Source organism: Gorilla gorilla, chromosome 17 (genome assembly GCF_029281585.2).
Source record: "Gorilla gorilla gorilla isolate KB3781 chromosome 17, NHGRI_mGorGor1-v2.1_pri, whole genome shotgun sequence".
In the NCBI taxonomy this organism is placed as follows: domain Eukaryota; kingdom Metazoa; phylum Chordata; class Mammalia; order Primates; family Hominidae; genus Gorilla; species Gorilla gorilla.
This window is the reverse complement of record NC_073241.2, coordinates 50432408-50458753: the sequence shown is the minus strand read 5'-3', so window position 1 is coordinate 50458753 and position 26346 is coordinate 50432408. Positions and strand designations below refer to the sequence as shown.

The 26346-nt window shown below is 41.6% G+C and overlaps 1 pseudogene; it reads left to right on the top strand.

Annotated features, from left to right (window-relative positions):
* Positions 1 to 18575: 18575 nt before the first annotated feature.
* Positions 18576 to 25758, top strand: LOC129528251 (nuclease EXOG, mitochondrial-like; annotated as a pseudogene).
* The last annotated feature ends 588 nt before the right edge of the window (positions 25759 to 26346 follow it).

Here is a 26346-nt window from a genome sequence, read left to right as displayed (position 1 = left end):
CCCCTGAACCAATTACAGCACTTCTGGCTAATTCGGCTTGGGTCACATGATCAAGCTTTGAACCAGGGGCATGGGGCCAGTTTCCCGCAGGTGCAGGCCAAGAATAGCAATTGCGGCATTGTCCCTGGAAGAGGAGGAAATTATCCTGGGCAGACAAAAACAGTGGATGTGCGCCATACATTTTCTATCTCACATACCATTTAGAATATTATAGAATCTCTTTCAAATACTTAAATAAGATATACTTTATTGAGGATTGTATTTAATTTTGAAGCACGATGGTAAAAACATGGATGGGCACGATGTGGCATCTAAAAAAGTGGAGAGTTATATTTTTATTCTGCTTATGTAAGCATTGTTAGTCAGGTCAATCATAACCTACAGTAAAATAATATTGCCAGACAGCTGGCACCGGGGCTTATGGCTGTAATCCCAGCACTTTGGGAGCCTGATGCAGGAGGATTGCTTGAGGCCAACTGTTCCAGGCCAGCCTGAGCAACTTAGTGAGAGCGAGATCCTGTCTCTAAAACAAAAATTTATAAGAATAGTAATATTGCCAGATTAATCTTCCTCAGTTATTGATTGACACAGATTTGAAAAGCACTGATTCATGTGGTATTAAGCGTCTTAACTAAATCAAGCATTTTGTCCTTGTTTCCTGTGCCGTTAGACACTGATGAACTTCAGGAATGAAGACATTCACCCTTTGGCGCATTCAAAATAGAAAACAAGTTTGGTAATAAGTCATAATGACCATAGTTATAAAAATAAACAGTAATTTAGCTTTAGGCTGGGTGCAGTGACTCACCCCTGTAATCCCAGCACACTGGGAGGCCAACTTGGGCAGATCGTTTGAGCCCAGGAGTTGGAGACCAGCCTGGGCAACATAGCGAGATCTCCTCTCTACAAAACATACAAAAATTAGCTGTGTGTTGGCTGGGCACGGTGGCTCATGCCTGTAATCCCAGAACCTTGGGAGGCCAAGGCGGGTGGATCACGTGAGGTCGAGAGTTTGAGACCGGCCTGACCAACATGGAGAAAGCCTTTCTCTACTAAAAATACAAAATTAGCCAGGCGTGGTGGCGCATGCCTGCAATCCCAGCTACTTGGGAGGCTGAGGCAGGAGAATGGCTTGAACCCGGGAGGCAGAGTTTGCGGTGAGCAGAGATCGTGCCATTGCACTCAAGTTTGGGCAACAAGAGTGAAACTCCGTCTCAAAAAAAAAAAAAAAAAAAAAATTAGCTGTGTGTGGTGGCGTGCAACTGTGGTCCCAGCTACTTCGGAGGCTGAGGCCAGGGAATCGCTTGAGCCCAGGAGGCGGAGGTTGTAGTAAGCCGACATCCTTCCACTGCACTCCAGCCTGGCCAATGGGAGTAAAACCTAGTCTCCAAATAATAACAATGTAATAAATAAATTAATTAAACGAAAGAGGAGAATGGCGGGGATAGGAAAAGGGGAAAAATTGGAACTTTGAAGTCAGAGTACTCCAAATCCATTTTCCCACCACTTACTAGGTATAACTTTGGCAAAATTTTGCACTTTCTCCAAGCCTCAGTTTTCTCTATGTGTAAAATGAGCATAACAACTGTATATAGGTTGTTTCAAGGATTAAATGAGACCATGCATGTGAAATATTTAGCACAGTACCTGGAGTAAAGCCAGGCGCTAATTATCAACATATATATATATATATATGATTTTATTTATTTATGTATGTATTTATTTATTTTGAGACAGAGTCTCACTCTTTTGCCCAGGCTGGAGTGCAGTGGTGCGATCTCGGCTCACTGCAACCTCTGCCTCCGGGGTTCAAGGGATTCTCCTGCTTCAGCCTCCCGAGTAGCTAGGACTACAGGTGCGTGCCACCACGCCTGGCTAATTTTTTGTATTTTTAATAGAGGCAGGGTTTCACTGTGTTAGCCAGAATGATCTCGATCTCCTGACCTCGTGATCCATCCTCCTCGGCCTCCCAAAGTTCTGGGATTACAAGCGTGAGCCACCGCCCCCACCCCATTATTATTAATATTAATTCTTCAGGTAAGTTATTTGAAGGAAAGGATGAACCATCTAATACTTTGGAAGCCGGATTAGAAACAAATTGAATGGGTTAGGCTGGGCGCGGTGGCTCACGCCTGTAATCCTAGCACTTTGGGAGGCCAAGGCGGGATCACAAGGTCAGGAGATCGAGACCATCCTGGCTAACACGGTGAAACCCCATCTCTACTAAAAATACAAAAAATTAGCCGGGTGTGGTGGCGGGCGCCTGTAGTCCCAGCTACTCGAGAGGCTGAGGCAGGAGAATGACATGAACCTGGGAGGCGGAGCTTACAGTGAGCCCAGATAGCGCCACTGCACTCCAGCCTGGGTGACAGAGCAAGACTCCGTCTCAAAACAAACAAACAAACAAACAAAAAACTCGACAGTACATTTGCAAGCATAAACCAAGATGGGTCTTGCTAGATTCCTGAGCAAAGAGGTAGAGGGGTCCCTTGTGGATGTCAAGGGGTGAGGGTCAGCCACGAATGCTTTTGTAAAATCAGGGATTGTTGTGTCTTCCTCACATCTATATCATGTGTGCCTGTATCCCAGGACACAGCTGTGGAATGAGTGGAAGAATGACTCTAGGATACACTCATGAGGACATATGTCTATTCAGAAATCATGAAGTGATTCTTTAAGTATCAGAATTTTATAAACTATCTTTCGGCTGGGCACGGTGGCTCACACCTGTAATCCCAGCAATTTGGGAGGCCGAGGCGGGCGGATCATCTGAAGTGTGAGACCAGCCTGGCTAACACGGCAAAACCCCGTCTCTACTAAAAATACAAAAATTAGCCAGGCGTGGTGGCACATGCCTGTTATCCCAGCTACTCTGACACAGGAGAATAGCTTGAACCTGGGAGGCGGAGGTTGCAGTGAGCTGAGATTGCACCACTGCACTCAGCCTGAGCGACAGAGCCAGAATCCATCTCAAAAAACAAACAAACAAACAAACAAACAACCAAAAAAAAAACTTATAAACAATCTTTAATTTCTAGAAAAGGAGAGATCGTGGTACCCAAACCTATCTTTGTAAGTGATCACTGAATGTCCTAGCAGCATATGGATCCCTAAAAACCAGCCAATCAATACCTTAGCCTTGGTTGCTATGTTGCTGCTGTTTCCAGAATACCTGAGCTCTGGACAGGTATGCAGCACAATGGGCTATGAAGCTGGGATCAGATTCAAAGGATGATTCATTTTCAAATTCATTTAGGCTGATTTGATGAATGTGTGTGGAGTGGTCAAATCAAAGCCTCTTTGGGTAGTTTTAAGTACTTAGGCTTGTTTTCCGTGTTTCTTTTTTAAAAAAGCATTGGCTGGGTGTGGTGGCTCACGCCTGTAATCCCAGCACTTTGGGAGGCTGAGGTGGATGGATCACCTGAGGTCGGGGGTTTGAGACCAGCCCAACCAACCTGGTGAAACCCTGTCTCTACTAAAAATACAAAAATTAGCTGGGCATGGTGGTGGTGGGCGCCTGTAAGACCAGCTACTTGGGAGGCTGAGGCAGGAGAATCACTTGAATCCAGGAGGCGGAGGTTGCAGTGAGCTGAGATAGCACCATTGCACTCCAGCCTAGGCAACAGAGCAAGACTCCGTCTCAAAGGGAAAAAAAAGTGTTACTCTGGTGTATCTTGTCTACCTGTTCAGATCGCTTGCTGGCTGCCATTTGTGAAAATTACTTAAATGTGGGCTGAGACTGCAAATGAAACAGTGGTGACAACAACAAATTTTAATCAATAAAGACCACATACATTGAGAAGGCAATATATAAAGACATAAGAAAAAGAAGTAAAAACACTTTTAACAATTACCTAAGTGCTGTGTAAATAAGGTTTAAGAATGGTGGTTGAGACTGAGCTATATAAAGTTCAATAGGGTGTGATGACAGAGCTATTACAATATGCATGAAAAATGACATTTTTTAAAAAACAAAAGACGTCTTCTATAATTACTATACCATTAGATTTTGGCTAAAAGTATTGAAAAACAGAAGGCTAAAAGAGAAAATTTGTTAAGAAAACTAATATTATAAAAGAAGGTAAATAGGCTACAAATAAAGAAATATGAGATTGAAAGATGTTTGATGAGTTTTTGCTGAACCTGAATTTTTGCAGAGGAGTGGTGAGGTGAAGGTGTTGGGAAGGGGTGGAGGAATCTCTAGCCCTCCATATCAAAGAAAAGCCAGGATTTTAAGCCCAGAGCCTGGAACTTTCTTGGGACTCTGTAATGACCAGCATCTGCCACTGTAATTACGAAACGTGTTACCTGACCAACTTCATGCTACAATGTTAGCTTATTGGTGTGAAGCAAAACAAAATTTTACTTTCTTAACATCCTTTAAGTAGGTGTTACTTCCCTTAATAGCACTGCCATGCTTGGTCGGGGAGGAAGGGAAATCTACATCCTCATGTAACAGCTTTAAAAATGTTCCAGCTATTATTTTTAAGCCTATACATTTTCCCCTCTAAAATTCTCTAACTTCTTCTAAGTTTTATGTTTTTTTTTCTTCTTTCTTTGATGCTTTAGGTGTTTTTAATGTGCTCTCAATAGAAGTGCCAAATACTTATTAGAAGTTCTTTAGATCTTGTCTTTAGAATGTGTAATGTAAAATTCTAAATTTATAATCAGAACAAAAATAATTTTCCTTTAATATGTGTGGCATATAGTTTCCAAGTATTTTTTTCTCTGTTATAACTGAATATCACAACTTATTTCAGGATCAAAATATAGTGTGAGGAAGAAAAGATTTATCTAGTGATCAAACCTAAATTTAATTTTAACATTTTCCCCTGGGGTAAAATAGGGATGAAAAATAAGTTATAAATGTCTATATTCTGGCCATAGTTTAAATAGATAATATTTTCTGTCTTCAGTGATATTTTCATCTAATATCCAACATTTCTTAAATAATTAAAGCAAACCTCCTAGAGAATAACAGAAATTATGAGGAAAGTCCTATATATAAAATAATGAATTAACTATTGCTAGTTAAATTTATGTTTATGTTTCTTTAAAAAAAAAAAAAAAAGATGGCCGGGCGCAGTGGCTCACGCCTGTAATCCCAGCACTTTAGGAGGCTGAGGTGGGCGGATCATGAGGTCAAGAGATTGAGACCATCCTGGCCAACATGGTGAAACCCCGTCTCTACTAAAAAAAAATACAAAAAATTAGCCGGGCGTGGTGACGCGCGCCTGTAGTCCCAACTACACAGGAGGCTGTGGCAGGAGAATTGTTTGAACCCGGGAGACGGAGGTTGCAGTGAGCCAAGATGGCGCCACTGCACTCCAGCCTGGTAACACAGTGAGACTCCGTCTCAAAATAATAATAATAATAATAGTTACAGTCTACGACTAGCCTGATCATAAATCAGTGCAGCACCTCTCTGGGTCTTAACAGATGCTCCACTTATTTAGCTTATAGTCATCTGTCCTTTAGCACTCAGTCTATGTTGGTGTCCCAAGGTGCTGCTCCTAAGGCACATCCATCAGCCTAAACTTTTATCATTTTCCCTGGTAGTGTGAGCAGAGGACTAGTAGCACTTGAGGGTTTTTTAGGCTCTTAGAAATCTACAGGACTCTTATCTACTTCACAACAAAATCAAATGCCATGCAAGATTGTGGCTTTTATATCAACCATCATGGCCACAAAACATAGATAATAGATACAGATAATCTCTATATATAATTGTGTGGACTTTTACATATACTATATATAGATAGTAGTTTGGATTTTTTTATTATTATTACTAAAAGCGGTACCTAATTTCTCCTGTTAATTTTGAGAAATGTTTTATGAGTCTGAGGATGCAATTTTAAAGACAATCGAGCAAGTGCTTTCTAAAATTGTCCACTTGGCTCAGATGAGTCTCCATGTTTGAGTGCATTTTAGACTAGTTTATTGAACATGATAGAAAATGTCAAGGATTCAAAATCTCCCAAACACTTGAAGCTTGTAAGTTATTCTTGTGAGTATCCACTTGAGAACATTTGCAGGGAAGAGCAAGCATCAAAGGAATTGTAGTTTGGTTAAAAACAAATAAACAAACATAGGCTGAGTCCAGAAAGAACTGGGGCTTGAGCCCTGCAGTGTCACATACTGGTTGTGTGGGTTTGGGTAGTTTCTTAACATCACTGACCTCAGTTTCCTCAGCTGTAAAACAAGAGAGCAACACCTACTTGATAGGGTTGATGTGAAGACTAACTAAGTTAAATGGGAAAGCACAGAAAGTGCTCAGCTCAGCCACTGACACATAAAATATATTCAATAAATGGTAACCAATGTTATTAAAAATATATTAAGGAAGCAATATCTAAGGCATGACTCCTATTTATAATGTTGGCTACCGTAATCTGGACAGTTGTTCCCTATCTCTTCTGTTCAATCTTGGAAAAAATATTTTTGGAATAAGAAATGAAAAAATTTTTAATAGTTTTACACAAACTATATTAGAAAACAAATTAACTTGAATTTAGAAGCAATAACTTCTGTGCCTTAAATGGGGTGCCTAAATATTATTTTCAGATAGTTATATGTGTTTATTATAATGTTCCTTCCCTGTGGTAAACTGAGGATGGAGGAATAAATTGAATCAAAATACATGGTGAAAAATAACTGGATTCAGAAGACCCTGAGAGACAAAAAAAAAAAAAAAAAAAAAAAGAAGCAGATGATAGGAACACTTCATTCCAATCCCTTAAAATGTGATTCTCAGTTTCTCTGTTAGATCCAATGACAAAAGAAGCATATTATCTAGGCTCAGGCTGGCTGGAGATTGATCTGCTGAACGGAGCTAAAAACAAATTTCGAAGAAAATTTAATAGATTGACCTTCCCTATACCATACCAATAAATTTTATGGGAGAAATTACCCCTCTTTAATGAAAGGAATAAGATGTTGCTCCATTTCTAACTTAATCCGTGTAAATCACCCGGGAAGGGCAGTCTTGTCCAGTAAATGTTCTCCAATAAAATGAATTGCAAAGAGGCTAGACTATTTAATAACAAGATGAAATTTTCAGCTATTTGAGGAAGCTGCATTCACTATATAACAAAAAGCATTATTGCCACAGGAGAAATACTTTCAAGATTCACTGTTCTTTCACTAATATAAATAACTCCTTTTGGGCGGTTCGGATTATTTAGAATCCAACAGAAAAAGAACATTGCTGGTAATATCTGCTGTAATAGAAAGCAATATCGAATCCTCTTTTCTGGAAGCATAGGATTGTGATGGCTAGACAATGTTCCTACAATTCGTGCTTAAACTGTTTCATGGTTCTTTTTACTATATGAACTTTCTTAGATTAGTTCAAATTTGAGGAGTTTTTACCTGAGGTTGTTCCTTAAGGGTTCTATGTAAAATAGATTTAGAATGGAGTTGGCCTCTTTCCCAGAGCTGAGGGCTTATAGTGGCTTGGGCAGCTTGGGCAAAGAGACCATTAAGAAAATTCTTGTGGTAGGAGAGAGGCAGTGGCTTGGACTGCCACTACTCTTGGAGATAAGAGTAGTGGACAGATTATATATATATATATATATATATATATATATTTATTTATATTTATATTTATTTATATATTTATATTTTTCAATTTTTATTTATTTATTTTTTTGAGACAGAGTCTCGCTCTGTCTCCCAGGCTGGAGTGCAGTGGTGCAATCTTGGCTCACTGCAACTTCTGCCTCCTGGGTTCAAGCAATTCTCCTGCCTCAGCTTCCCGAGTAGCTGAGATTACAGGCACCCACGACCACGCCCAGCTAATTTTTGTATTTTTATTAGAGATGGGGTTTCACCATGTTGGCCAGGCTGGTCTCGAACTCCTGACCTCGTGATCTGCCTGCCTCGGCCTCCCAAAGTGCTGGGATTACAAGCATGAGCCGCTGCGCCCGACCTAGAGATATATTTTGAAGGAAGAACCAGTAGATTTATTTGCTAATGATTTGGTTATAGATTATGAAGGGAAGGGAAAAATTAGGAATACCACAAAGTTTGAGGCTATAATAATTGAATGGGAGTGGAGCCATTTATAGAGCTGGTAAACTGGGAGAGTGTTAGATTTGAGAAGGAAGATAAAAGGTAACATGATATGAGTCTTCTGTGTATAAGAAACATCTAAAAAAATTAAAATAATTAAAGCACTATCAAGCCTTTGCTTTTGAAAACATGTTCTAAATTTTTTTCCATGATATAGTATTGTTTTGGTGTAATCTTCAGACCTCTTTTAAACTATTTAACACTTTGATAACTCTATAGATAATCATAATAGATCATAAAATATTTACTACTCATTTGTATTGCAAAGGGTTAGTTTATCTTTTATGAAGATTAAAAGACAAATTTTTCAGCCCTCTCTCCAAGTTCCATTATTTTACCCCCCAAAACACAATTAATTACATGCTTTTGAAAATCAATATATTTGTTTCAATAGCAGTACTAACTGGGATGGCAGGGCTAAGCCAATTTATTTAATAGAGTAGTTTTTGTTTTGGGATTGAGTCATTCCTTGTTGAACCTGCATACATATAAAGACTTGGTTTCATTAAAACAAACAACAAACAAACAACTTCAGGACAGAAATGCTTTTATTTTTAACTCTGAGATTTAACCAGGAAAACGACAATTTTAAAAGCTGAGTTTAGACGTAGAATTAGTAGCAACTCATTTGCTCAAACAAAAGATAAGAGTGCCATCTAGTGTTCATTAGAAGTATCTGTAACTTGGACTACTATTTTCTCAATTACAGCAGAAAAACAAATGAGGGGAGACAAAGGAAAAAGACCACTGTGATAGCCACAGCAATTGAAAATAGGGACATGATTCCTGAGAGCTCAGAGAGGGGCACCAGATCTGAATTTAGAAATTAAGAAGTTGCATCATGAAGTAGCTACTTCCTGAGCTGATAAAGGAGGAACAGTCACAGGTGACAAGGGCAGGAAGAGCACTGATGTCTAAGACATGAGTCAAGGTGGGAAATCAAAGAACAACATAATGTTGTGGGCAAGTTTAACTGCTTGAGATAAAGCAGTGGAAAGTGAGTGCCTGGAAGGAAGGCTAGAGACGGGAGCAAAGCTGAGATCAAAGAGAGTTTGTATTTTCTATGCAATGGGAAGCCACTCAAGAGACAGCCTTTAATGGTGGCCCACCCCTGTAGTACTAGCTACTCGGAAGGCTGAGGCAGGAGGATGGCTTGAGCCCAGAAGCTTGAGGCTGCAGTAAGCTATGGTCATGTCACTGCACTTCAGCTTGGGTGACAGAGCAAGACCCTGTCTCTAAAAATAAAAAATAAAAATAGAAAACAGAGAAACAGCCTTGCAATTCAGATACAACCTTGGCAGCATATGGGGGATGTATTAGGGTGGGAATTGAGACTAAAATTATGATGTAATTATAGTAGATGATGGTAGTAGTAAGCAGGAAAAAAGGATGACTCAAATAATTGGAAGAAAAAATAAATAATTAGGTTTGATGGCTGGATGTCATCTTTTAGAGTTCAGATAGATTATATTTTTATCAATTAACATTTTAAAATTCTATTTAAAAGAGTAAAGTTAGTGGGAAAGATGATTAATTTCATGTTGACAAGTTAACCTTGAGCTGCATGGGAAATAGTGATGTGTTGATGCTAACAGGCAATTGAATATCTGGTTCTTGAAGCTTTGAGGAGAGGGTTAAGTGGAAGATATAAATTTACTTTCATCAGCACAGAGGTGGTTGCTGAAACAATGTGAACAAGATCACCCAGGAAATATATATAGTATAAAATAAGAGCCTGGATAGAAAAGACATTACTAGTGCTTAGTTTAAAAGAATGATTTGAATTTGGATATGTTCAGAATATATTAGAAAGAAAGGAGATAATTTCTTTAATCTCAAATTATAATTCACTGATGAGGATCAGTGTTTCAGAAGTTCCCTGTTGAGGTCTATCTATACAAATATTCAATGAATACGTTTTCTATTTATGAACTATATTAATCAGGACCCTTTCAGCAAAGGATAGGAGCTAAAGTTGCAAAATAGTTCGAAGAGTTGCTCATATCCTTCATCCAGCTTCCCCTAATGTTAACTGACATCTTATATAATTTTAGTACAATAACTTGACAATTTTTTATCCCAGAAAAGATGGTATCCTTTCTAAAACATTGTGACATAAATTCCTGGTCAATTAAGATGAGATGTGACTATTATATTTAATAGTATTTCCTTAGAATTAAAGAACAAATTTAAATCTGGAAGTTCTTAAAGTCAAGGACATTTGACATCTTTGCTCTTTTCCAGTTGTATTTTAGATAAAACGTTTGCTTGTCTAGATAATAAATTGGGCTGTTTTTCCTCCCTTAGAGTACTGATGAAAAGTGCCACAATAATTATTGAATAATATATGGGAAATGTCAACAGAGAAATGGAAACTATAAAAAAAGAGCCAAATGCATATTCAATAACTGAAAAGTACAATTTCTGAAATAAAAACATTCACTGGCTGGGCTTAATAGTGATTGGGGATGGCAGAAGAAAGGGTCAGTGTCTTAATCTGAGTTTCCTGAGAAGTAGACATCAAGAAGGAATCAAACATGCAAGGATTTCTTTTTATTGCAATAGTTTTGGGGGAACAGGTGGTTTTCTTGTTACATGGATAAGTTCTATAGTGGTAATTTCTGAGATTTTGGTGCACCTGTCACCCAAGCACATACACTGTACCAATGTACAGTCTTTTATCCTTCACCCCCTCCCTCCCTTCCTACCAAGCCTCCAAAGTCCATTATATAATTCTTATGCATTTGTGTCCTCATAGTTTAGCTCCTACTTATAAGTGAGAACATACAATATTTGTTTTTCCGTTCCTGAGTTACTTCACTTAGAATAATGGTCTCCAAATAATGGTCTCCAACTCCATCCAGGTTGCTGCAAATGTCATTATTTTATTCCTTTTTACGGCTGAGTAGTACTTCACAGTGTATATATACCACATTTTATCCACTTGTTGGTTGATGGACACTTAGGCTGGTTCCATATTTTTGCAATTGCGAATTGTGCTGCTATAAACATGCATCTGCAAGTGTCTTTTTCATCTAATGACTTCTTTTCCTCTGGGTAGGTACCCAGTAGTGGGATTGCTGGATCAAATGGTAATTCTTTTTTTTTTTTTTTTTTAACAGTCTCGCTCTGTCATCCAGGCTGAAGTGCAGTGGTATGATCTCAGCTCACTGCAACCTCTGCCCTCTGGGTTCCAGCAATTCTCCTACCTCAGCCTCCCAAGTAGCTGAAACTACAAGTGCCCACAACCACACCTGGCTAATTTTTGTATTTTTAGTAGAGACAGGGTTTCACCATGTTGGCCAGGCTGGTCTCAAACTCCTGATCTCAAGTGATCTACCTGCCTTGGCCTCCCAAAGTGCTGGGACTACAGGTGTGAGCTACCGCGCCCGGCCTGGATCAAATGGTAGATCTACTTTTAGTTCTTTAAGGAATCTCCATACTGTTTTCCATGGTGGTTGTGCTAGTTTATATTCCCACCAGCAGTGTAAAAGTGTTCCCTTTTCACCACATCCATACCAACATTTTTTTTTTTTAATTATGGCCGTTCTTGCAGGAGTAAGGTGGTGTCTCACTGTGGTTTTAATTTGCCTCTCCCTGATAATTAGTGATGTTGAGCATTTTTTCATATCAAAACTGCAAGGATTTTATTAGTGGAAACACTTGCGAGAGAAAATGGAGACAGAGCTGGAGAAGATTGGGACAACCATCAAATTGTAACGCAAGTCTGACCCCAAGTGAAGAAGAGAGGTTTGGAAAGACAACAGAGTCCTTGAGTCAAAGCCAGCCAGCAGAGGGCTCCAGTGTCTCCCAGGAGCAGGCTTCCCTTAGCTCCCTGCCACCGTCATTCATGTCAAGCATACTCCAGATGCAAATGCAGCAATAGATTTCAGAGCACAGTAACTATGGCCTGTGAGCAATTATAGTCCCGGAAACTGGAGATCTGAGAGGTATATTCTTGTGGCTGCTGCCATTGACCACTTCTGCTCCACAAAGTCATGTTTCTACATAAGTGCGAGGAGCAACTCCTTTATAGCTCCTGCCGGCCTTTCTTCCCGAGGGGAAACTCAGAAGAGAGAAGTTAGTGTGATAGACAACAGCCCCTGTTACCATAGTTGCTCTCAGGGGCCACAGTTGGAACTCATCCTAACCCTCCTCTTCATCCCATCTGACTGGATCACAGATTTGTCCACCAGTCCTCTGTCCTTCACATAACAATCCTGCCTTGGTTGAGCATTCAAATGTCTTCGGAGCTCTACAACTCTAACAATTAGGTCTTTAGCCTGTCACTCAGTTGGGCCTACCATTCCTCTGTAGAAATAAGGGCTTCTTTGTAAGCTCTCACTGAAGATCTGTGGCTTGTCTCTAAATTTTTGCTAATAGTCGTCAATCCCTCATTATCCTTCTGCAGAATGTCAATGCAATTTAGCAATAACCAGCCAACTCCACTGACTTTGTAGGTATTGTTTCCCCATATTTTTCAAAAGTCTCTGTTTTTTTGTTTGTTTGTTTGAGATGGAGTCTCACTCACGCCCAACCTGGAGTGAAGTGGCCCTATCTCAGCTCACTGAAAGCTCCACTTTTCGGGTTCAAGTGATTCTTCTGCCTCAGCATCCTGAGTAGCTGGGATTGCAGGTGTGTGCCACCATGCCTGGCTAATTTTTGTATTTTTAGTAGAGATGGGGTTTCACCATATTGGCCAGCCTGGTCTTGAACTCATGGCCTCAAGCGATCCACCTGCCTTGGCCTCCCAAAGTGCTGGGATTACAAGCGTGACCCACTGTGCCTGGCCTCAAAAGTCTCTGTTAACTTACTTTTTACAATATTGCTCTCCACTGGTACAGTTTCTCAGTTCACCACCAGTGAAATATTCCACAACAGAGCTGCTGTCTTCTTCCAGGGGCTCTCTTTGCTCCACTTGCCAACAGAATAGCAACCTGTGTGTCTGCCAGGTAGTGGGTGAGTCAACCCCAGAGCCTCACCTCACTGCATGTTTTGTCAATCCGCCCATGATTTAACTTATTTTATTCAGGTGTCCCTTCAGAGCAAACGCTAAGACTGGATTAAACATGAAAGGCTTTTATTCAGGGAAATTATTGTTATAGAAAATGTGGGGGAAGGGAACTGGGGAAGGCTGTGAGAACCTCCAAGTCTGTCCTGGAGTGAAGGGGAGAGGGAAGGAAGGTTAGGTGGAAGCTTCCTAGGCTGTCTTGAAATCCAGGGAAAATTCAGCAAGGCCACTGGGGAGTACTTGAGCCAACGTCAGCCATTAGAAGGGCCCTTAAACGTTTGCCATACTCAGTGTTTGAGTGGGTGCAGCCTGTGGGAAGTGCGTCCTCAGCACAAACATAGTGATGAATTTCGGAGCGTGGCAGCTCGGACCCTCAGTCAATTATGCTTCCCGTAGCTACAGGCTTGGTCATTCTCATGACCACTATAGTCCATGAACTTGGAGAAGGACCATTAGAAATTATGCATTTTGAAAATGAAGGGGAGCAAAGATGAACAATAATGAGCAGAGCCTCAGTGATGTGTGGGATATTTTAAATGATCTGTGTTAGTCTATTTTCACACTGCTCTACAGAACTTCCCGAAACTGGGTAATGTATAAAGCAAAGAGGTGTAATTGACTCACAGTTCTGCATGGCTAGGGGGGCCTCAGGAAACTTCCAATCATGGTGGAAGGTGAAGGGGAGGCAGGGACCTTCTTCACAAGGTGGCAGGAGAGAGAATGATGCAGGATGAACTGCCAAACACTTATAAAACCATCAGACTTGTGAGAACTCAGTATCAGAAGAACAGCATGGAGGAAACCGCCCCCATGATCCAATTACCTCTACCTGCTCTCTCCCTTGACATGTGGGGATTATGGGGATTATAATTCAAAATGAGATTTGGGTGGGGACACAAAGCCTGACCATATCATTGTCTAACATAAGTATAATTTCAGTCCCAGAATGAGAAGGGAAAGAGAATGGAACAAAAAAAGAGCTGAAGAAAAAAATTATTGAAATTTCCCCAAATTTGGTGGAAATAATCTACTTACATATCAAGAAGCTCAACAAATGCCAGCAAGATAAGTACAAGAAAATCATAACTGGACACATCGTAGTGCAACTACCAAAAACTGAAGTAAAGAGATTATATTGAAAGCAGCTGGAGAATGACATTACATAAAGAAAAACAGTGACATAAGTGACGGATAATTTTTTCCCGAGAAAGGGTGGATGCCAGAAAAAAATGGAAAAACATCTTTAAAGTGTATCTGGAACATGCATCAATATGAATCATGTGTTAAGACACAAAACACATCTCACAAAATTTCCAAAATATTGAAATTTTACTATGTTCCTTGAACACAATGAAATTAAAGAATAGAAAAGAAGTAAAGTTGTCTTTATCCACAGGTGACATGACTGTTTCTACAGAAACATCAGAACGAATGCCCAAAGAACACTAGGTGTATTAAGTGAATTAGTACAAGGTCAGAAGTACAAGGTCAAGACACAAAATTCAATTATATTTCTGCTAACTGGTAAATAATTAAAAATTAACATTTAAAATGCCATTTACAATCACATAAAAATGTAAATCACTTAAATGTAAATGTATAAAAATTATGCAAGATCTCTACACTAAAAAAATATAAAACATTGAAAGAGATATTAAATACAACATCAGTGAATGGAGAGCTATATCAAAATCATGGATTAGAAGACACAATATTGTTAAGATTAATAGTCTTCCAAAAGCGATCTGTAGATTCAATGCAATTCCAACCAAAATTCAAATAGAACTTTTTTTTAGCAATTGACACATTGACTCTAAAAATTTTATGGAAATGCCAAAGACCAACAAGAACCAAAACAATCTTGAAAAATCAAAGCAAAGCTGGAAGATGTACACTACCTTATTTCAAGGCTTTGTTTAAAGCTACAGTGGGGCGGAGTGCGATGGTTCACGCTCGTAACCCCAACACTTTGGGAGGCCGAGGTGGGCAGATTACCTGAGGTCAAGAGTTCGAGACCAGCCTGACCAACCTGGTGAAACCCTGTCTCTACTAAAAATACAAAATTAGCCTGGCGTGGTGGCACGTGCCTGTAATCCCAGCTGCTCAGAAGGCTGAGTCAGGAGAATCCCTTAGAACCCGGGAGGTGGAGGTTGCAGTGAGCCGAGATCATGCCACCACTGCACTCCAGCCTGGGTGACAGAGCAAGACTCTGTCTCAAAAAAAAAAAAAAAAAAAAAGAAAGAAAATACAAATAAACTTAATTATATGAAAAGATCTCAATGACAATAATATAAGTGAAATTGAAACTACAATGAAATGTGTTTTATCTGTTATATTCATCATGATAAAAAGTGAAAACACTTGGCATTAGCTGGGAATGAGGAGAAGTGAGGAAACAGGTTTTTTTGGTTTGTTTGTTTGTTTGTTTTTTGAGATGGAGTCTCGCTCTGTCGCCCAGGCTGGAGTGCAGTGATGCAATCTTCACTCACTGCAACCCCCGCCTCCTAGGTTCAAGCAATTCTCCTGACTCAGCCTCCTGAGTAGCTGGGATTACAGGCGTGCACCACCATGCCCAGCTAATTTTTGTATTTTTAGTAGAGATGGGGTTTCACCATGTTGGCCAGGCTGGTCTTAAATTCCTGATCTCAGGTGATCCTCCTGCCTTGGCTTCCCAGAATGCTGGAATTTCAGGCGTCAGCCACCACACCCCACAGAAACAGGCATTTTTATACATTCTGGGTAGGAACATAAATTGATGTCCTCTCTAAGGAGGGCAATTTGACCCAGCGACTGAACTTATGATATTTATCTTGCGGCTACATTCTGAGAACTACAAAATAACTCTTGGCAGAACATGAGCTCTAAGAGACCTGGCCAACTCCAGCGTGGCTTCTGGCTGCCTAAAGCTGCATCCTGGGACAAACTCGCTCCCTTTGAGTTCCTGTCTGTGAAAGCTCAAGCTCAGTTTGTTCTAGCCAACACCTGACAATAGGCCCTGACTCCTTCTTTCTTACAGAATTTAGTTGAAAGAAGCTTACATTTGTAAATCCTTTCTCCGTCACTTTGGGTTATAGAGCCAGTGTTTTGTATCTGTTGGATTCAATCAACTGTGGATCAAAAATACTTGGAAAAAAATTGCATTGTACTGAACATGTACGGACTTTTTTCTTGTCAGCATTCCCTAAACAATACAGAATAACAATTATTTATATAGCTTTATATTATATTAGATATTATAAGTAATCAAAGATTATTTAAAGTATACGAGAGGACACATGTAAGTTATATGCAAATACTACACTATTTTATATCAAGGATTGGTGCATCTGGGAATTTTAGTATCTTTGGGGGTCCTGGAATCAATCCCCCATGGATACCGGCGGTATATATACATATCTCATATAAACTAGGCATGTCATTCTCAGGGACCTGAAAGCCATTCCTTTGAAATGTAACCACCAGGAAGGATAGGACCTGTCTCTCAGTCTGTAGGAGAGTCCTAACTTCAATAATTGCCAGCTGGTAGGCCAGGCGTGGTGGCTTATGCCTGTGATCCCAGCATTTTGGGAGACTGAGGTAAGTGGATTACTTGAGGCCAGGAGTTCAAGACCAGCCTGGCCAACATGATGAAACCCCATGTCTACTAAAAATACAAAAATTGGCCAGGCGTGGTGTTGTATGCCTGTAGTCCCAGCTACTCGGGAGGCTGAGGCAGGAGAATTGCTTGAACCTGGGAGGCAGGGGTTGCAGTGAGCCAAGATCATGCCACTGCACTCCAGCCTGGATGACAAAGAGATACTCTGTCTCAAAAAAAAAAAAAAAAAAAGCCAGCTAGTAGACATAGCTGGCCTAATCACATTTACACTCACCCATCTTTTTTTTTTTTTTAGAGTGTCACTCTATTGCCCAGATTTGAGGCGCAATGGCATGATCACAGCTCACTGCAGCCTCGACCTCCTCAAACAATCTGGCTCAAGTGATCCTCTTGCCTCAGCCTCCCAAGTAGCTGGGACTACAGGTGTGCACCACCAGGCCCAGCTAATTTTTGTAGTTTTTGTAGATGGAGTTTCACCATGTTGGCCAGGCTGGTCTCAAACTCCTGAGCTCAAGTGATCCATCTGCCTTGGCTTCCCAAAGTTCTGGGATTACAGGTGTGAGCCACTGTGACAGGTTGACCCAACTTCTTACCCACTTTTTGTCATTTTTCACTTCCCTGACTGTATCTGAGCCCCCATTTATTCCCCTTCCCTTCTCCGTTATTCTTTTATTAAATTGCTCAGTTACCTCTGGATAAATCGGAATGGTGCTCACCTCTTTCAGCTACTGTCAGTAGTTACTGAATAAAATCTGTTTTCATTACTTTAATGTCTGTCTTTGATTATCTTTAGCAATTCACACATGTTGAAAATGACATACAGGTTGGGTATGCTGGCTCATCCCTGTAATCCCAGTACTTTGGAAGGCTGAGGCTGGAGGATTGCTCGAGCCCAGGAGTTTAAGACCAGCCTGGGCAACATAGTCTCTACAAAAAAAAATTAGCCAGGCGAGGTGGTGCACGCCTGTGGCCCCAGTTACTTAGGAGATTGAGGTGGGAGGATCACTTGAGCCAGGGAGGTTGAGGCTGCAGTCAGCTGTGATTGTGCCACTGTACTCCACAGAGTGAGACCTTGTCTCAAAAGAAAAAAGACTGGGCACAGTGGCTCACACCTGCAATCCCGACACTTTGAGAGAACGAGGCAGGTGGATCACCTGAGGTCAGGAGTTCAAGACCAGCCTGGCCAACATGGTGAAACCCCATCTCTACTAAAAATACAAAAATTAGCCGGGCATGGTGGCATGTGCCCATAATCCCAGCTACTCGAGAGGCTGAGGCAGGAGAATTGCTTGAACCTGGGAGGCGGAGGCTGCAGTGAGCTAAGATTGTACACTGCAACTGCACTCCAGCCTGGGTAACAGAGTGAGACTGTCTCAAAAAAAAAAAAAAAAAGAAAGAAAAAAAAGAAAGAAAGAAAATAAAAGTACAAGGCAGTTCATTATAGCATTGTTTGTGATAGTCACAGATTTGTAACAACTTTTAATTTGTAGGAGTCCATCAAGAGGGGCCTGCTTGAATAAAGCATCATAGCACATCTATACAAACAGTACTATTCAACCATAAAAAGCAAGGCACTTTATGAAATGGTAGAAAGATTGCCAAGATTTGTAGTTAGATGAAAAAAGGCGCCGAACAGTATGTGTTGTCATTATTATTTGTCTAGAAAAAGAAAGAAAACAGGTGAATATCAATTGTATGCCATTTATATACTGGAAGGACAATAAGACACTGAGAACAGTGGTTACCTGTTACAAGGAGACAGCAATTACCCCTGGAAGGGCAAGCAGGCACCTGAAATCCAAAGGTGGGCAGAGGCAGACACAGTTCATACTTTGTTGGGGAGCTGCTTCCTGGGCAGCTGATCCTGGACTTTCAGGTGGTGCTAGGCCATGGCAGATGGCCAGCACTGAGAACAGGCTTGAAGGGATGAAAAGGTAATTTTTTTTTTTCAAGATGGAATTTCACTCTTGTTGCCCAGGCTGGAGTGCAGTGGCACGATCTCAGCTCACTGCAACCTCTGCCTCTGGAGTTCAAGCGATTCTCCTGCCTCAGCCTCCAAAGTGGCTGGGATTACAGGAAGGCACTACCACACCCGGCTAATTTTTTGTATTTTTAGTAGAGATGTGGTTTCACCATGTTGGTCAGACTGGTTTTGAACTCCTGACCTCAAGTGATCCACCTGCCTCGGCCTCCCAAAGTGCTGGGCGTGAGCTGCTGTGCCCGGCCTGAAAAGGTAATTTTTGGAGAAGGCAGAGATCAACAGGGCCAAGGTTAGTGGGCCATGAAGCAGAGTGACTACAGAGCTTCAGCCAGCAGATTGGATTACATTTAATACTCTCCTTGCTCCAAAGTTCTGGAGAGGCATCAGAAAGGGAAATGCCACTTAGCATGTGGGAGATCTGCCGAACCTCAACTCCATGTGGCCGGAGTATCCTTATTACAGATTATAGTACATTATTGAATGAACTCTATGGAGCAGGGATGAAAATGCACCACTTGGATTTCCTAATGCAGGGAAGATAGTTGGCAGGGAGCCTCAGCTGCCGCTCCCCAGCCCCCTTCCAGGTTGCAACAACACCGTGCTCCCCAGGCTGCTTTCCTGTGAAGGACTGGGTATAGTTGTGAGTGCTGGTTCAGGGTGCTCCTGTAATGGGTGGCTTTGGCTTGAGGGTTTCCCACTGGTCTGGTGAAACTTTCTTAGAACGGAGTCCCTTTCTAGTCAAGCTTTCTTCTTTCCCCACTCGCCTTTCACAGGTGTCAGATCAGCTCCAAAATCTGAAGGCCTTCCTGCCCAACCTGCTCCCCTTGTCCCTCCTGGGCATTTCTCCCAATCTACCTCTTGCATCTCTAATATTACTCGCCTAGTACTTCCTTATCAGAGCACCTGAAGTCACACAGACTCCTTATTTTACACTTCTGGTTTCCTGGCCTCTTCAAATATTTGATTTTATTTTTAATGATTATATTCTGAAATCGAGATTTTATTGAAGTTTAGAAAGAGAATGGAAAGAGATCTTATTTAAGACCCACTAACTAGTGGATTCTATAGGATACTTGGAGTTCACCCAAGGGATTCTCATCAATAATTGAGGAAGAGAACTTTGCAATGGGAGCTTAGAATTGTTGACATTACAGGTGCTGTCGATAACCCACTTCTCACTCTCAGGTTTTTAGAGAAGAGGACCCCAAATGGGTCTCTTGGTCTGTTTATTCAGTTCTTTCATCTCTACCACAGTTACTCTAGGTAGTTCCAGAATAGCCTCACTCTTTACTCAGAATCACCGTTCCCAACACTCAGATTGATGCAGTCTGGCCCACTCTCCAGACTTCTGAGCTCAGGAGGATTCCCCTAAGGGCTTTCACTTGCCTTATCCAGCTCTGGTCATGTCCCTCCCTCCACCCATCCCCGCACCTGCTCATCAAATGTGTCCAATCATGAAGAGAGTTCAGTTCCTTTTCCACAGGACTCTTGGAACCCATTCGAATGTGGAAGTATGCCTAGGCACATGTCTAACAGTCCCCAGACATTCCATTTAAAGCAAACATGTGGCTGGGCAAGATGACTCACACCTGTAATCCCAGCACTTTGGGAGGCTGAGCGGGCAGATCACCTGAGGTCAGGAGTTAGAAACCAGCCTGGCCAACATGGTGAAACCCTGTCTCTACTAAAAAATACAAAAATTATCCAGGCATGGTGGCTGGCACCTGTAATCCCAGCTACTCAGGAGGCTGAGGCAGGAGAATTGCTTGAACCTGGGACGTAGAGGTTGCAGTGAGCCGAGATCGTGCCACTGCACTCCAGCCTGGGCAACAGAGTGAGACTCTGTCTCAAAAATAAATAAATAAATAAAGCAAATATGCGGTACTTTGGGTCAAATAACTGCCAAGGGTATTACTTCCCACCTTAGAGGCGCCTGGTGTTTTTTGAGTGGCTGCACGGTCAGGGCTATAGTGGGCACCATGGGAGGTCGGCTCACAGCCCTGCAGTTCCTCTGGAGTCAGGGTGCTGAGGCAGTGGTGGCAGTGAGGGGGCTGGATGAATCTGCAGAAAAGGCTCTGGGGACAATTTGGATTCCCTTTAACTGGAACAGAGACAAGGTGATGCAGACAGAAAACATTGTATGTTTAAGCCTGATCCCAATATCCCTCCAACCTTCAGTGCCTTCAGCGAGGACCATGTTGGAAGCAGGTAGTCCTGAGGACACACGGCTCCAGCTGGAAATAACAAATGTTCAAGTAAAGGCTGAAACCTTTAACCTTTCTACTATTGTGCCTTGGGATTTCATAATAATTCTGGATGTTGAAACAGAATAGAAATGTTCTGTTGAGAACTGACAGGGAGGTTTGAAGATATTTGGGTAGTATCTGGGCCTTTGACCTTACCGCAGACTAGAAGCGATGGAAAGAAAAGAGGTACCAGGTGATTGGTGAGACAAGATGGCAGTCCCCTCACACCTTTATGAGGTGATCCTGGCCTGTAGAAGCCCAGTTTCTACAGAACTAATGCCACTAGGGGCCTTTGTGATACCCAGTGGAGCCACTGGCTTCCAGTCCTAGTTAACTGGATTCCAAGTGAGCCTCTGGGACCTAGAGAAGTTGTCAGAACTGATGTTTTTTCCTTGTTTGGATAGAATTAGTGATGTCAGAAATATCTCCTCTGTGGACACTTGTAAGCACCTGGATTTCTAGGAGTTCACTGTACCTGAGCACAAGAAAGATTGCGGAAGCCAGATCAGTGGACACACTGGAAAAATTCCTGGAAAATTTGAAGAATGCAGGGATTGAACCAGATGATTACTTCATGAGTCTCTGCGAGAAGAAACTAGAAGAACTCAAAGCTAAGGAGCAGTCAGGAACCCAGACAAGAAAGCCATTCTGGTTTTCATCTCAGAACATGTGTGATATTGGCAGGACGCAGTGGCTAATGTCTGTAATCCCAGCACTTTGGGAGGCCGAGGCAGGCACATCACTTGAGCTCAGGAGCTCGAGACCAGCCTGGCCAACGCGATGAAACCACATCTTTACCAAAACTACAAAAATTAGCCAAGCATGCTGGTGAGTGCCTGTAGTCTCAGCTACTGGGGAGGCTGAGGCAGGAGAATCACTTGAACCCAAGAGGCAGAGGTTGCAGTGAGCTGAGATTGTGCCACTACACTCCAACCTGGGTGACAGGGCAAGGTTCTATCTAAAAAAAAATTAAGTTAAATAAATAAGTAAACAAGAACATGTGTGATATCATCTGTAAGGAAGCAGGCACACCCTCCTTACACTAATATATTATAGTGGCTTTGCTTTTTGCTTTTTTTTTTTTTTTTTTAAAGACATGGGGTCTCGGTCTGTCACCCAGGCCAGAATGGTGTGGTGTGATCATAGCTCACTGCAGCCTCCTACTTCTGGGCTGCTCAAGTGATCCTCCCGCCTCCACTTCCTGAGTAGCTGCTACCACCCACGTGTGCCACCACCCTCATCTACTAGTGACTTTGCTTTAAATAAATGGTGGAATCCTAAATTTACAATTAAAAATTTCCCTAAAAGATGAAAGATCTACAATTTTTTGGTTGGGTATTTTATAGGACTTGGGAACTAATTGTTGAGGAAGCTATGACACCTGCAGATGGAGGGCTGATCTTGTATGAAGCTAACAGGAGGACCGTGTCCACAGATGACACTGCATTTGTGTTTCTCTGGATGTGTGGTATTGTGAAGACATTGCTTAGTTTTATGCCTCCAAATCATGCATCGCCTTTGATGTATCTGTTCATCCTTCTTGTAACTCAGGATTGTACAGTCTGTTCCTCCTGGGACCTGAATTTGTCTTGGAGGTGGCTTTTAGAAATCCTCTATATGTTATCCTGTTGACATGCACTGTGTATTCGTTTCTTCTTTCTCCTCTCCTGAACCTGCTATTCTTCCATTTCTGTCTGTGTAGAAGCACTCAACAACTACAGTTTCTGCTCACTTAATGCATTCTATATATTCGTTCTATACACTGGACTCAGTGCTTGCCATGTATTGTCTCACAATGACCCTCTGAGGTAAATACCGCTATCCCCATTTTATCTGTGAGAAAAATTGAGGCTTAGAGAGCTTAATGTCTTGCCGAAGGTTCACCTTTCCAAAGTAGGCATCCACAAAGTATGAGGCAGACAGTTCTAAAGAAGAAAGATAGCTGAGGTTGACTCAAATCTTCTCTCACATGGATGGAAGTTTTTGACTCAGAAATACATACCAATTTCCATGGGTATCTGTGGGCCCCAGGCCTGCTTGGTAAAAGGGGTCTGATTTCTTGTCTGCTGTGTGAGCCAAAGGAAGCTTAACATCCTCTGAACTGAACCTTCCTTCGCTCTTTGGAAGGAGGCGGTCACCACAGGTACTTGGGAGTTAGAGGACAGTACTTTGTAGGGTTGATCCGAGCCCCTGCTTGCCCGAGGCAGCAGTTCTTTTAGTGACCAGATGGTGCCAAATCGATGTTCCTTGCTTTCCAGATGAACTTTTTGTTCTTAAGATTAAGGAGGCTGAGAAGGGTCTGCCCACAGTCACCAGCTTACGGTTTGCTGGCCTCTGTGCCTGCTTATCTACCTGGGTAGCACTGGGCAGGTGGTGCTTTGAGCCAAAGGTCCAAAGGCCGTTAGCATTTCTGGGGAAAATAGTGGCTGTTTTTCTGAGCCAGATCTCTAGATTTGGGTATACATGGGGTCCTTTCATGGACTATCCTGAGTATCGGTGGTAAAATGTCTTGGGGCATACAAATTTGTCTGAATCTGACATACCACTGCTATCTTTCCAAGTGGTATTACAAGAAAAAAAATTTTGTGATGTGTTTGTTCTAACAGAAACGCCAAGGCTTTAAGATAAAGATAAGATGATAATGGGAAAAAAAAACAAATATAAAGTCCTTTAGGGAGATGTTTTCATATCTCTCAGGCCAGCCTGACTCAATCTCAACTCCCTTCAGCCAAGATAACTTAATTATACAGTTTATTATTAATAATACAGTTTTATTATTACATGAAGTCCTCATTTTATACTCCTGGTTGCCTAAAATTTGCAGCTATTTTATTTTGCTTTTACATAATTTCATTCTGAGATAAAGAGTTTCTACCAATTTATCACTTATCCAGGAAAAGATTGTATAAAGGAAAAGACTACCATTTGTCCAGAAACAAAGTATGTTCTCTAAAAGAAGTCATCCAATTAAAACTGAAGTGTGGAAGTAATAACATTGTTATCATGCTTCCCTTTGAAAACAGCTGGTTATCACACTTTAGAAAACCATGGGCCCAATGACTGTCTCAAAAGGCACATAGACCTTTGGCATCATTGTACCGGTGAGTACCTATCCCACCATACGGTGTCTGAGCTAGTGGAATCTACTTATATAACCCTGCTGGTGTTCTTCGTACATGTGTTAAACAATCAAAGTGAAATGGTATTACTATCAAAGATAGTCAACTGAGGAGAGGCAATTATAAGCAGCCAGAATCTGCGAAACAGCTGTGACATTCACTCATTTTGCATTCAGGCTTGTTTTTCCGCAATTTCTTTTCCTATATGTGGCTATGCTACCACTAGATGGCAGTGCAATGGCATTCTGGTGGTCTTTAAACGAAGAGCCACGATATTGGCTTCAGGACTTCCCCTCAGCCTGGCTGAAAAGTAGAACTGAGACTTCCATTGCCTTCATCCATCCATCCATCCATCCATCCACTCATTCACCCAACAAAAATTCATTGCCTTTAAAAATAACTCTTGATAATTATACAGTTGAGTTTAAAATGATATTGCCAGAATTGTATTAAAGTTGACTGAAAGAGACCAGAGAGAAAATGAACAGATTGAAGTACATTGTTCGTGCACCGTCGGTACAGGGTAGAAGTCCAAAAGTGGGTGCTAGGATGTTTCCAAGCACAAGGGATCAAGCATTAGGTTTGGTCTCAAATCAAGGAGGTAGTAAAGGGCTGAGGGAGCTTTGGGAGCCATTTCTTGGGATGGGATCAGAAATCTAAAGTAATTGAAGGTCAGAGTTTTGGAACCAGAGTAACAGATAGCCACCAGTCAGAAATACGGTGGTGTAAATGAATTTTGGTCGCTGATGTCCTTGTGGATCCAGGCAATTTTGTAGAATTCTCACACATATAGCTGCCAACAGAGGCAATTTGGTACTCAGCTTGCCAATTCTTAAGCACGTACTATGAGTTTCCTTGTACACAGTCAAGGAGAGAAGCATCTGGTTCCTTTGCTTACATATTTGCTGCTTGTGTACTTCTTTCCTGTTCTGTTGTTTCTAGCCTATATTTCACCTGCATCTGTCAGAAGTTTTAACTTCTTTACTAAGAGAGCTTTATAAGACTACTCCTAAACTAAAAAGGGTCTGGGCATGGTGGCTCACACCTATAATTCCAGCACTTTGGGAGGGCAACATAGCAAGACCCCATCTCTACAAAAAGTACTTAAAAATTAGCTGAGCATGGTGGTGCGTGCCTCAAGTCCCAGCTACTTGACAGGCTGAAGTGGGAGGATCACTTGAACCCAAGAAGAGGTTGCAGTGAGCCGTGATCCTGCCACTGCACTCCAGCCTGGGCAACAGAGTAAGACCCTGTCTCTAAAACAAAACAAAACAAAACAAAACAAAACAAAACAAAACAAAACAAAACAAAACACTACTGAGAGAAGTGGATTATTCTCCCCATCTGACTTCTCCAGTTCAAACTGCCTTCCACCAGAACATTAAAAAGGGCAAAATTTGCTATCCCCTAATGATCAAAAGTGTGATTTTATTCTTTCAATATGTAGAGAGAACCACATAAAATTGAGAGGGTAGCTTTGTCGTCTAAGGTAATGGCTTTTAAATCTTTTAGAACCCAAACCTCAATCAGAAATATACATTACTTCACAACTGTGGCGGCCCCTGGCCTGTTTGCTCTCAAATCCTTTCCTATTCTGCTGCAATGTCATGGGGATGCTGATCCCAACAGGCTGTGTTTCTGAGGCTCTCATGTTGTTAAGTGATTACTGGCTGGGTCCTACTGATACGAGGCCCTGCCACGACGCTGGAGAGTGGGAAGAATGGAAAAGCTAGGATGATTCTCCTTGCCTTTCTCTGCCCGCGGTGCATCTCTGACAGTGGCTAAATCTCCTCCCTGGCTCCAGCTCCAGCCAGAAAGGCCCTCCTGTCATTAGATGAGTCCATTTCTGGGATCTAGCCACACTGCCTCCTCTCTTTGTCCCTCTAGTCGAAAAGGATTAGTGGTTTCTGCTGTTGCTAATCTCTGGTTGCCTCACCTTCCCCTATCTGGCTTCTCAGCGTTATCATTTGTGTAACCAGTTTCCTGTATTAAATTCCCTATATTAAAAACAGATCGAATGACGGTTTCTTTTTTGTGACACATTATTATAGTACATATATACATATATATGAAACTGAAACAAATGTTTCATTGACAATATTCCTCTTACTGTGTGCAATGATTTCTTATATTAGTCTATTTTCACTTTATGCATTTATTTTGAGGCAGAATCGCTCTCTGTCGCCCAGGCTGGAGTGCAGTGGTACGATCTCAGCTCACTGCAACCTCCACCTCCCAGGCTCAAGCAATCCTCCCACCTCAGCCTCCCATTTAGCTGGGACCACAGGCGTGTGCCACCATACCTGGCTAAATTTTTTCTA